This window comes from Phacochoerus africanus, chromosome 4 (genome assembly GCF_016906955.1).
Source record: "Phacochoerus africanus isolate WHEZ1 chromosome 4, ROS_Pafr_v1, whole genome shotgun sequence".
NCBI classification, from domain to species: domain Eukaryota; kingdom Metazoa; phylum Chordata; class Mammalia; order Artiodactyla; family Suidae; genus Phacochoerus; species Phacochoerus africanus.
In genome coordinates this window covers 127,589,656-127,602,799 of record NC_062547.1, presented here as the reverse complement: position 1 = coordinate 127,602,799, position 13,144 = coordinate 127,589,656, and positions in this window count along the sequence as shown.

Below are 13,144 nucleotides of genomic sequence, written 5' to 3'. Positions count from 1 at the left end.
CAGTGATTGACTGAGCTCACCTCCCTCCCTACAAGGACCAGTCCCATCCTGTGTACACTCAGTTCTGCCTTATTAACCTACAGAGCCCCTGTGTGCACCAGACCCTCTCAGTGTCCATCTCTACTGTCCATGTGTAGACAACAAACAGTTGTTAGTTTAAAAAGCTGCCTAGGTCATACAGTAGGTGAGTGGGGAGTTGGGATCTGGACCCAGATCATCAGGAAATGACAGGTGTGATGCAGCTGGTGACACAGCTGGCCCTAGCCCTACTGCTCACTGTATCCCTGATAGTTAACTGCTCAGTCACCAAGTGGGGAAGGAACACCAAGGTGCTGGTTTTCTTCTCCCTTAACAGGTTCTCTGTGGTCACAGCCCAGGGACTGGCTGGCTCTGGTGCTCAAACTTGCTCTGTCATTAGGGTGTAGCAGGAGAGAGGATTTGCACTAGAGCTGGTGGTCCAGGTGACGTCCGCCCAGGAGCTGGCATTGGAGGCCAGCTTCCACTTATAACAGGGAGAGTGCATGGGCTCCCAGAAAACCTGCTTCTATTCTGCCCAGGTTCCCATCATAGAAGACATGGCTCTAGGGAAGGCAGTTCATCCACAGTCAGAGACCTGGCCCTTTCTTCCACACTGCACTCTTTTTTTGTGTCTGACCTCCTATGCCTGATCCTTCCCGCTGAGGAAACAGTCCTCCCTGATTCTTGCTCCTTCTGTGTTGTCCTGGGCAGTGGAAGACCTGGTCATCCATCAGGCTTAATGCAGTCTATGTGTGCGCTTCCTCCTGACACTCTCTTCACAAAGGACCTGGACACAGCCCCCTCCCCCTCCCTCCAGCCCTCCGCACACCTAGGAATCAGGACCGAGGACAGAGACAGAGTTGCGGTCAGGATATTCCCATGCCTGTTGTTCTGGACCCCCTTGATGATGGTCAAGATGGCTAGATATGGAGCAGAGTGAGCAAACTGAGGTGCCCTCTAACAGGGATAAGTCTCTGGGGGAAGTCCATGGTAGCATCACATGTGATGCATGGTGGGCAGGACATGTGAATGGCCAACTCTCTGGCTGGTATCGAGGCTCAGGGATTGTGTCTGCTTCATTCCCTGAGTCTGTAAAGGATCTCAAAAAGTGCCTGCCTGTAATAGTAGGTGCTGGATACGCACTGTTGAGTGATCTCCAAGTGCAAGCATCCCAGCTCTCTGGGTGGTCCTAAGGCCCTTCTCTGCTTCCAGAGATAATTTAATCTGGGGTAACACCAAGGACAAGAACCAGTTCAGCCAGAAGACATTTCGGTCTCTTTTACAAATGGAAGAGCAAGTTGCTTTCCATGTGCTTTTCCATACTGAGAAGGTCATTGAGGGGTGAGATAGATGTCTTTTCCTGGGGGAGGGAGAAATAATAAAGAAGAAACACCATAAATGTGGATGGACCTAGAGGGTATTAGGCTAAGTGACCTAAGTCAGAGAAAGACAAATACCATATGGTTTCACTTACATGTGGAATCTAAAAAACAAAACAAATGAGCAACCATAACAAAACAGAAACAGTCCTAGATACAGAGAACTAACAGGTGGTTGGTTGCCAGAGGAGAGAAGGGTAAGGGGGAGAGATAGGTGAGGGAGATTAAGAGGTAGAAATTTGCCATTGCAAAAGAAATGAGTCGCAGATATGAAATGTAGACTGTGGAGAATATAGTCAAAAACTATGTAATATTTTTACACAGCGGCATATCCTAACTAGGCATGTCATGGTGATTGTTTTGATATACAGAAATAGCAGATCACTGAGTGTAATAGGTACTGACATAGTGTTGTGAGTCAATTATATTTGAAAACAAACTTATAGAAAAAGTTCAGATTTGTGGTTCCCAAATATGAGTGTTTGGGAGGGGAAAGAGGATGAAGGCTGTCAAAATGTATAAACTTCTATTTATAAGATAAATAAGGTCTAGGGTCTATTTTATATCTCTGTGATATGATGAATGTTCACTAAACTTATTGTGGTAATCATTTCACGATGTATGCAAGTCAGATCATTATGGTATAGACCTTAAATTTATACAGATCTCTATGCCAATTATATGGCAATAAAACTGGAAAAAAAGGAGTTCCTCTTGTGGCTCAGTGGCAATGAGCCTGACTAGCATCCATGAGGATGCAGGTTTGATCCCTGGCCTCACTCAGTGGGTTAAGGATCCAGCATTGCCGTCAGCTTTGGTGTATGTCACAGATGTGGCTTGGATCCAGTGTTTCTGTGGCTGTGAGAGCAGCTGCAGCTCTGATTCGATTCCCCAGCCTGGGAACCTCCATATGCTGCAGGTATGGCCCTGAAAAGCAGACAAAACAAAACCAAAAAACATGGAAAAGAATGGAAAACCATAGCAAGATATCATGACCAGATATCCTTTCTGAGAGCCGGGAACCAGGTAAGCATCTGCCACAGCTGATCCATTAATTCCTGCAAGAATCCTATGAAGTTTATTCTTCACCACCCACTTTTTCGAGGAGCAGAGCAAGGCTCAGATATATATGGTGACATTCCCAGAACATACAGCTGGCAGTGGGAAGAACCACCACTGTGCCCAAGAGGTAGCAGATGCTTATCCTGTGAGCAGCTGGTCTAGGACCTCCTGCCCTGTTGAAAGGCGGGTGTGTGTAAAGGAAGGTGCTGATGTAGGAGAGATTTCTACTTGGAAAGGCTGGTACATGGACCCTAGCAGCTCCTCCATTGCACCTTCCTGGAGGGCCAACATCTTACAATATCATTTAGGTTAAATATTGACTCATATTCGTACTAGACAGCACAAGGAGGGACATCAATCAATAGCATCACCTTGAAGTCCTGGGAGGATTGAGGTCTGTTGCTCATCTAGCAACTCCCAGACCCTCAGGAACATGTGAAATAAAAGGAGCAGGAGTACCCTTGCTGAGGAAAATTCTGGCCTTTTATTTATTTATTTATTTATTTATTTTTATTTTCCCACTGTGCAGCAAGGGGGTCAGGTTATCCTTACATGTATACATTACAATTACATTTTTCCCCCCACCCTTTCTTCTGTTGCAACATGAGTATCTAGACAAAGTTCTCAATGCTATTCAGCAGGATCTCCTTGTAAATCTATTCTAAGTTGTGTCTGATAAGCCCAAGCTCCCGATCCCTCCCACTCCCTCCCCCTCCCATCAGGCAGCCACAAGTCTCTTCTCCAAGTCCATGATTTTCTTTTCTGAGGAGATGTTCATTTGTGCTGGATATTAGATGCCAGTTATAAGTGATATCATATGGTATTTGTCTTTGTCTTTCTGACTCATTTCACTCAGGATGAGATTCTCTAGTTCCATCCATGTTGCTGCAAATGGCATTATGTCGTTCTTTTTTATGGCTGAGTAGTATTCAATTGTGTATATATACCACCTCTTCCGAATCCAATCATCTGTCGATGGACATTTGGGTTGTTTCCATGTCCTGGCTATTGTGAATAGTGCTGCAATGAACATGCGGGTGCATGTGTCTCTTTTAAGTAGAGTTTTGTCTGGATAGATGCCCAAGAGTGGGATTGTGGGGTCATATGGAAGTTCTATGTATAGATTTCTAAGGTATCTCCATGCTGTTCTCCATAGTGGCTGTACCAGTTTACATTCCCACCAATAGTGCAGGAGGGTTCCCTTTTCTCCACAGCCCCTCCAGCATTTGTTATTTGTGGATTAATTAATGATGGCCATTCTGACTGGTGTGAGGTGATATCTCATGGTAGTTTTGATTTGCATTTCTCTTACAATCAGCGATGTTGAGCATTTTTTCATGTGTTTGCTGGCCATCTGTATAGCTTCTTTGGAGAACAGTCTATTCAGGTCTTTGGCCCATTTTTCCATTGATTGATTGGCTTTTTTGCTGTTGGGTTGTATAAGTTGTTTATATATTCTAGAGATTAAGCCCTTGTCCGTTGCATCATTTGAAACTATATTCTCCCATTCTGTAAGTTGTCTTTTTGTTTTCTTTTTGGTTTCCTTTGCTGTGCAAAAGCTTTTCAGTTTGATGAGGTCCCATGGGTTTATTTGTGCTCTTATTTCTATTGCTTTGGGAGACTGACCTGAGAAAATATTCGTGATGTTGATGTCAGAGAGTGTTTTGCCTATGTTTTCTTCTAGGAGTTTGATGGTGTCCTGTCGTATATTTAAGTCTTTCAGCCATTTGGAGTTTATCTTTGTGCATGGTGTGAGGGTGTGTTCTCATTTCATTGCTTTGCATGCAGCTGTCCAGGTTTCCCAGCAATGCTTGCTGAATAGACTTTCTTTTTCCCATTTGATGTTCTTGCCTCTCTTGTCAAAGATTAATGGACCATAGGTGTCTGGGTTTATTTCCGGATTCTCTATTCTGTTCCATTGGTCTGTCTGTCTGTTTTGATCCCAGTACCACACTGTTTTGATGACTGTGGCTTTGTAGTATTTCTTGAAGTCTGGGAGAGTTATGCCTCCTGCTTGGTTTTTGTTTCTCAGGATTGCTTTGGCGATTCTGGGTCTTTTGTGGTTCCATATAAATGTTTGGATTGTTGGTTCTAGTTCTGTGAAAAATGTCGTGGGTAATCTGATAGGGATTGCATTGACTCTGTAGATTGCTTTGGGTAGTATGGCCATTTTTACAATCTTGATTTTCCCAATCCAGGAACATGGAATCTCTTTCCATTTCTTTACATCTTCTTTGATTTCTTTGATTAAAGTTTTATAGTTCTCGGCATATAGGTCCTTTACCTCCTTGGTCAGGTGTATTCCGAGGTATTTGATTTTGTGAGGTGCAATTTTAAAAGGTATCGTATTTTTGTATTCCTTTTCTAATATTTCATTGCTGGTATACAGAAATGCAACTGACTTCTGAATGTTAATCTTATATCCTGCTACTTTGCTGACTTTATTAATCAGTTCAAGTAGTTTTGGGGTTGAATCCTTAGGGTTTTCTATGTAGAGTATCATGTCATCTGCATACAGTGACAGTTTGATCTCTTCTCTTCCTATATGGATGCCTTTTATTTCTTTTGTTTGTCTAATTGCTGTGGCTAGGACTTCCAAAACTATGTTGAAGAGCAGTGGTGAGAGTGGGCATCCCTGTCTTGTTCCAGATTTGAGGGAGAAGGCTTTCAGTTTTTCCCCATTGAGTATTATATTTGCTGTGGGTTTATCATAAATGGCTTTGATTATGTTCAGGAATGTTCCCTCTATACCCCCTTTGGCGAGGGTCTTGATCATGAATGGATGTTGGACTTTGTCAAATGCTTTTTCTGCGTCTATTGAGATGATCATATGATTTTTGACTTTCTTTTTGTTAATGTGGTGTATGATGCTGATTGATTTGCGTATGTTGAACCATCCTTGTGAACCTGGGATGAACCCAACCTGGTCATGGTGTCTAATTTTTTTGGTATGTTGTTGGATTCGGTTGGCTAAGGTTTTGTTGAGAATTTTTGCATCTATATTCATCAATGATATTGGGCGATCGTTTTCTTTTTTGGTGGTATCTCTGTCTGGTTTTGGAATGAGGGTGATGGTGGCATCATAGAATGTCTTTGGGAGTATTCCTTCTTCTTCAACCTTTTGAAAGAGTTTAAGGAGGATGGGCACCAATTCCTCTTTATATGTTTGATAGAATTCACCTGTGAAGCCATCTGGTCCTGGACTTATTTGTAGGGAGTGATTTTATGACCTCTTCAATTTCATTTCTAGTGATGGGTCTGTTCAGTTGGTCTGTTTCTACTTGATTCAGTTTTGGCAGGCTGTAAGATTCTAGAAAATTGTCCATTTCTTCCAGATTGTCAAACTTGTTGCCGTATAGTTGTTCATAGTATTCTCTTATGGTTTTTTGTATTTCTGCTGTATCCGTTGTGATTTCTCCTTTTTCATTTCTAATTTTGGTTATTTGTGTTCTTTCTCTCCTCTTTTTAGTGAGTCTGGCCAGGGGTTTGTCAATTTTGTTCACCTTTTCAAAGAACCAGCTCTTGGTTTTATTAATTTTCTCTATTGTTTTTTGGATCTCTATTTTATTGATTTCTTCTTTGATCTTTATAATTTCCTTCCTTCTGCTGACTTTAGGCCTTTTTTGTTCTTCTTTTTCTAATTCATTTAGGTAGAGGGTTAAGTTGTCAATTTGGGATCTTTCTTCTTTTTTGAGAAAGGCCTGTATTGCTATAAATTTCCCTCTGAGCACTGCTTTCACAGCATCCCATAGATTTTGAGTGGTTGTGTCTTCATTGTCATTTGTTTCAAGGTAGTTTTTAATTTCCTTCTTGATTTCCTCATTGACCCATTGGTTTTTTAGTAGCATGTTGTTTAGTCTCCATGCAGTAGGTTTTTTCTCTTTCCTTTTCCCATGGTTGGTTTCTAATTTCATGGCATTGTGGTCAGAGAAGATACTTGAGATAATTTCTATGCTCCTAAATTTATTGAGATTCGCTTTGTGTCCCAATATGTGGTCGATTCTTGAGAATGTTCCATGAGCATTTGAGAAGAATGTGTATTCTGCTTTTTTGGGATGTAGTGTCCTGAAGATATCAATGAAGTCTAACTTTTCTATTGTTTCCTTTAGGATCTCTGTTGCTTTATTGGTTTTCTGTCTAGAGGATCTGTCCATTGATGTGAGGGCGGTATTAAGGTCTCCTACTATGATTGTATTCTCATCAATATCTCCCTTTATGTCTGTTAATATTTGTTGTATGTATCTGGGTGCTCCTGTATTTGGGGCATATATGTTGATGATAGTAACATCCTCTCCTTGGATGGATCCCTTAATCATTAAGTAGTGTCCTTCTTTGTCTTTCTTTATGTCTTTTGTTTTAAAGTCTATTTTGTCTGATATGAGCGTTGTGACTCCTGCTTTTCTGTCGTGTCTATTGGCGTGAAATATTTTTCCCCACCCTTTCACTTTCAATCTATATGTATCTTTTGTCCTAAGGTGAGTTTCTTGTAGGCAGCATACTGAAGGTTTTTGCCTTTTTGTCCACTCAGCCACTCTGTGTCTTTTGATTGGGGCGTTCAGTCCATTGACATTTAAGGTGATAATTGATAGATGATTATTTATTGCCATTTGAACCTCGTGTTCCAGTTGATTCTATGGTTCTCCATTCTTTCTTTCTTTCTTTTTTTTTTTTTTGGTTGGATGGTCTCCTGTTATTATCTGCTTGAGTGTATTTTTTTTTTCATTTTTTGCAAATGCAATATTTGCTTTTGGCTTGCGGTTGCCCTGTTTTTTAAGTATGCTAACCCCTTCCCATAATTGTGTGCTTTAGCCTGATGGTCCTGTAAGTTCAAAACCCTTCATTACTATATTAAAATTAAGAAGAGAAACATACAAACAAACAAAAAGGGTTATTTACTTCCTAACATCCCTTGCCCACATTTTATGGTTTTGATGACTCTTTTTTATTTTTTTCTTTTTAATTTTATTTTGTTTGAGGCCTGTCCATGATTAAATCTGTATGCTGGCTTATTTGAGTGACTGCTCTCTGATTGCGGTTTCCTCAGTCCTAGTTCTTCCTCTACTTCTTTTTTTTTTCTTTTCTTTTTTCTTCCCTTTCCTTCCTTTCTTTTTGGTTTAGAGAAGCCCTTTCAATATTTCATTTAACCTGGGTTTTGTGTTGCAGTATTCTTTAAGTTTTTGTTTGTTGGAAAAAAATTTTATTTCCCCTTCTATTTTAAATGATATTCTTGCTGGATAGAGTATTCTAGGTTGCATATTTTTTCCTTTGAGCACTTTAAATATCTCTTGCCATTCCCTCCTGGCCTGTAGTGTTTCTGTAGAGAAGTCAGTTGATATTCTTATGGGGGTTCCCTTGTAGGTAACATTCTGTTTTTCTCTTGCTGCCTTTAGGATCCTCTCTTTATCACTAACTTTTGCCATTTTTATTATGATGTGTCTTGCTGTGGGTCTGTTTGGGCTCAGTTTGTTTGGGGCCCTCTGTGCTTCTTGTATCTTGAACCCAGTATCCTTTAGATTTGGGAAGTTTCCAGCGATAATTTCTTCAAATACATTTTCCATCCCCTTATCTTTTTCTACTCCTTCTGGAATTCCTATTATGCGTAGATTGGCCTGCTTTATATTATCCCATAGGTCTCTTATATTGCTTTCCAGTTTTTGGATTTGGTTTTCTGTCTGTTGACTGGATTGAGTGATTTCCATTATTCTCTCTTCCATATCACTGATTCGTTCTTCTGCATTATTCATTCTGGTTTTTACTGCCCTTAGTTCAGTTTGCATCTCTGCAAATGAATGTTCTAGTTGTTCTTGGCTCCTCCTTCTATGTTCTAGTTCCTTTCTGAGGGTATCTGCATTACTGTTCATATCTTCTCTTAATTCCTTCCGTATTTTCACTATTTCTCTTTTGAACTCCAGGTCTGTCTGACTGCAGAGATCTCTTTCATTGTTGACTGTTTTAGGTGAGTTCTCCTGTTGGTTTGACTGGGGGTGGTTTCTCAGCTTCTTCATCTTGCTTGTTGTTTTCTTTCTCCTGAGGGAGTTGTACTCTCCGTGATTGGGCAGTGTTTGCCTTGTCACTGCCGTGGAATATTTCCTGAGGGCTGGCGTTGTTGGTCAATCTTTTTTGAGGCAGTGTGGCTTTTCTGGAGTGTTGATGGGGCTAACAGTGTTTCTTTGAAGCAAAGGAGGACTTCCTGAGGGCAGACAGGAGTGGGAGGTCCACACCATGATGGTAGCAGATTTCACTTGGTCATGCAGAGCTTGCTCTGGTGTTTTTAGGCTGTGGGGTTCTTGCAGGGGGTTGGAGGTGTTGGGCAGCTGTTCCTCAGGAGTGCGGCACCCCCTGGGGGCTGGAGCCACTATCTGGGTCACTGAGAACCTAAGAGGCTCTTCCCTAGGGCAGCCCAACTCAGAAGGATGGCCTGCGAATGTAGGTGGATCTTTTCACAGTCTGGCCAAGCTTGTTGCAGCTTTTCTGGGCTGCAGGGGCTCTTCTAGGGGGCTGGTGGTGCTGAGCAGCTATTCCGCGGGAGTGGGGCACCCCCTAGGGGCTTGGGCAGGTAGCAGGGCCACTGGAAACCCAAGAGGCTCCTCCCCAGGGCAGCCCGACTCAGAAAGACCGTCTGAGATCTTTTCCTGGCTTGGCCAGGCTTGTTGCAGCTTTTCTGGTCTGCAGGGGGTCCTGCCTGGAGCTGGCAGTCCTATGCAGCTGATCCACTAGGGCACCCCCTCGGGGCTTAGGCGGGTAGCAGGGCCGTTGGAAACCGAAGAGGCTCCTCCCCGGGGCAGCATGACTCAGAAAAACCATCTGAGAATTAGGCAGATCTATTCACTGCCTGGCTAGGCTTGTTCTAGCTTTTCTGGGCTGCAGGCCTTTTCTCGGGGGCTGGTGGTGCTTGGTGCTACTCTGCGGAAGTGTAGCCCCTCCAAAGGGCAAGCAGGCCTGTGCAGGGACAGCCCCTGCGGTGGTAGGCTTCAGGCAATTGTTGAGGCCAGCCCTCCTGGATGGCAGGCAGCCTCAGGCTCGGCAAGAGCGTAGGGGGTGGTGGGGGTGGGGGGAGGGGATGCACTGGGAAGCACAGCTTTCAGCTAGCGGGCCTGTAAGCTTGCTGTGGCGTGGGGGGTATTCTATGGGGACCCACCCCTTCTTCTCTCCCCTCCCCAGCACGGGCACAGACCAGGCTCTTCTCCCAGGTTCCCTCTGATGCGGCTTTCCACTTCCCCACCCCTAGAGTATTGCTCCCTTCCTCTGCGACAGCTTTGTTTTCTAGTCTCCCAGGCAGTCTCTGCCCCGTCAAATGGTTTCTAGACCTCCCAAGCAGTTTCCGCTCCGCCCCCCCCCCCCCCAGCCCGGGGACTAACCTCTGGAGCCTAGGTCTCAGTGCCCAGCCCTTACCCAGGCGTCCCCTGGCCCTTTCTCGGGGACCAACCTTTGGAGGCGAGGTCTCAGTGCCCAGCCCCCACCCAGGCGTCCCCCGGTCCTTTCTCGGGGCCTAACCTTCGGAGATGAGGTCTCGGTGCCCAGCCCCCACCCAGGCGTCCCCTGGCCCTTTCTCAGGGACCAACCTTTGGAGGCGAGGTCTTGGTGCCCAGCCCCCACCCAGGCGTCCCCCAGTCCTTTCTCGGGGACTAACCTTGGGAGATGAGGTCTCGGTGCCCAGCCCCCACCCAGGCGTCCCCCGGCCCTTTCCTGGGGACTAACCTCTGGAGCCGAGGATTAGGTGCCCAGCCCCCACCCAGGCGTCTCAATTTTTGGTGACTGTGCCCGTAGTTCAGATGGTCCGTTCGGTTCTTGATCGGCTTTTCCATACTCCAACTTACTGCTATGCTCTTCTCTGCATCTGGAGATTCCTCCGGTTCGTTTGATCTTTCCCCCGTGTAGGTGACTTTCCAGGGTGCGGGATCCCTTTCTCCTCCACAGTTCCCTTTCGGGAGCGCCCGCCCCGCTCGGATTCACCTTCTCTCACTCTCCTCTTTTCTCCCGTTCTGCCCCGTAATGTCACGAACTTCTTGCCGTTATTGGAGTTTAGGTTCTTCTGCCAGCGATTGGTTGCTGTTCTGTGCGAGTCATTTATTCTGTAGATGTGCTTTTTTTTGTTGTGTTTGTGGGAGAGGGTGAGCGTGTCCCCCTACTCCTCCGCCATCTTGTCCTCTCTCAATTCTGGCCTTTTAAAAGTATCATTTGAGGGAATTCCTGTCATGGTGCAGCAGAAATGAATCCGACTAGAAACCATGAGGTTGTGGGTTTGATCCCTGGCCTTGCTCAGTGGGTTAAAGATCCAGCATTGCCATGAGCTGTGGTGTAGGTTGCAGATGTGGCTCGGATCCCTTGTTGCTGTGGCTCTGGTGTAGACTGGAAGCAGCAGCTCCAATTGGATCCCTAGCCTGGGAACCTCCATATGCCCGCGGTACTGCCCTAAAAAGACAAAAGACATAAATAAATAAATAAATAAATGAAAGTACCATTTGAGTTTGGTGGTGGGCAAGGGGGTGCATTCTTAGGCAACTGTTACTTTCTAATGGAGTTTTTAGCTGAAGAACAGTAGGCCTTCCTGTGTTAATAGCCTTTATTACAAAGAGCATTATTACAGGGAGTTCTCAACAAGCATCCCCATTACAGGGATGTGGACACAGGCTTAGGGATGTCAGATGTCTGCTCAAGGTTCTGCAGGTCAGAACCAAGAACTTTCCAAGGCTAGGGCTGCATGACATTTTCTCTAAACTATAGTGCCTTGATGTGTCCCTTACCCAGAGGGAAAGGTCTGGAGGAAACTCGTTCCAAGTTTGGAGATAATGTGCAGGGCAGACTACAAGAACCCTGCTTACTTCAAAAAGAAGTAACTGATTTTTTTTTTTTTTACATTAAAGGGGGTTTTGGGAAGCTCATTTTGGGGATCCCATATTTAGCAAAAGGACAGAATACAAAGAAACTTATTGCTTCCCATAAAGTGGAAGCAAAATTTTTTTTCTGTAACACCCTGTGAATATATGAAGACAGACTTTTTACCCTCTGACACAGCTGGTGGGGTAGAGTGGAGGTCCAGATACCTTTAGAAGTAGGGCTGTGGGACCCTCTAGTGGGAAAGCCCCAGCAGAGCCTTGGGGGAAAAAGGTTCTCTGGTAAAGTTCTGTGATACCACAGTCTTTTTAGGCTCTCGGGTGTTGAGACCCTTCTCTGATCTTAGACCTGCCTTGGTCATTGTTGGTGTTCTGAAGCATCAGCCCCCTGCCAGTGAAATGGAGTAGTTAAACCCATTGATGAGGACGTCAAAAGTCCCTAGCCCTAACCCTATCCTAAACCTGATTGCAAAGACAGTGCTTAAGTAGCCAGGCCAAGGGGCATCACAGGCCTGTTTGGACATTGCTAGCGGGGAAGACCCAACAATAATTTTTGGTGAGGTTGTGGAGCGTTTGGAAGCTTCATCCATTACTGGTGGGAAGGTAAAGTGAAGGAGCATCTGCAGAAAACAGTAGATCCTCCAAAGTTAAATAGTTACCCCTGTGACCTTATGGTACCTGTAACTGTATATGCCCCAGAGAACTGAAACATTGTTTATGTAAAAACTTCTATATCAGTGATCATAACATTATTCTTAAGAGTCAAAATGAGGAGACAACCCAATGTCCATTGATGTATGAGCAGATAAAAATAGCCATACAGTGGGAAATTATTGTCATCAATAATTCATGTCGTATGAGGTACTGTGGCATGCTACTATGTGGATGAATCTCAAAAACACTGTGCCAAGTGATAGAAGTCAGTCACAGAAGATCACTAGTGTATGATTCTATTTATAGGAAAAAATTCAGAATAGGCAAAATCACAGAGATGGGGAGTAATTATTGTTTGTTAGGGACTGGGTGTGAGGGAAGACTGAAGAGTGATTGCTGATGGGTACAAGACTTCTTTTTGGAGTAATGGAAATGTTCTACCATTAGATGGTGGGACGATGAATCACCACTCTATAAATATGGCACTAAATTATATCAAAAGGTAAATTGTAGGGTATGTGAATCATATCCTAGTAGGTGTATAAACATTTTGAGTTGCCTTGTGTGGTTAGTGGCTGCACTCTTGGACAGCCCTCTTAAGACTGCTGGGTTCTGAGTTGACTGGTTCTGACTCACCATCTCCCATGGACCTGCCTTCAGTAGCTGATGTCTTAAGGCAGGAATGCTATGCCCCAAACTCCGTGTCTCCCAGCACCTGGTACCTTCGTGTTTGCTAATACTTACACAGGCTCTCTTGAGGATACGGCCTGTAGTGCTCCCTGGTTTAGGGATAGGCTGGGTTTTAGGAAACAGCACTGTATTCCTAGAACTGTCTTCCTTAATAGCTAGGAACTGAGTGACTATGGCGTGGGGACACTTTTACTTAACAGATGGCAGAAGTTTCCAGAGTAATTAAGCCCTGAATTGGAATTTACCTGAATGCTAAGACTTAACAGTAGGAAAAAGTGATTCTCAGTGTTGCTCTTTCAGATGGGCCAGTTGAGTTGAAAGACAGGCCAGCCTTTCCTTGGTGAGGATCCCTACTCCAGCGGCATCAAAGAATTTTTAGTCACCAAGCACATTTCCCCATAGATTTTTTTCTTGTTTCAACAAGCACTAGCCTAAAGATATATAGCAACGGAAGCCCCATTCCAGGGTATGGCTTATCTGCGTGACACTGGGTAGCTACTGAACCTC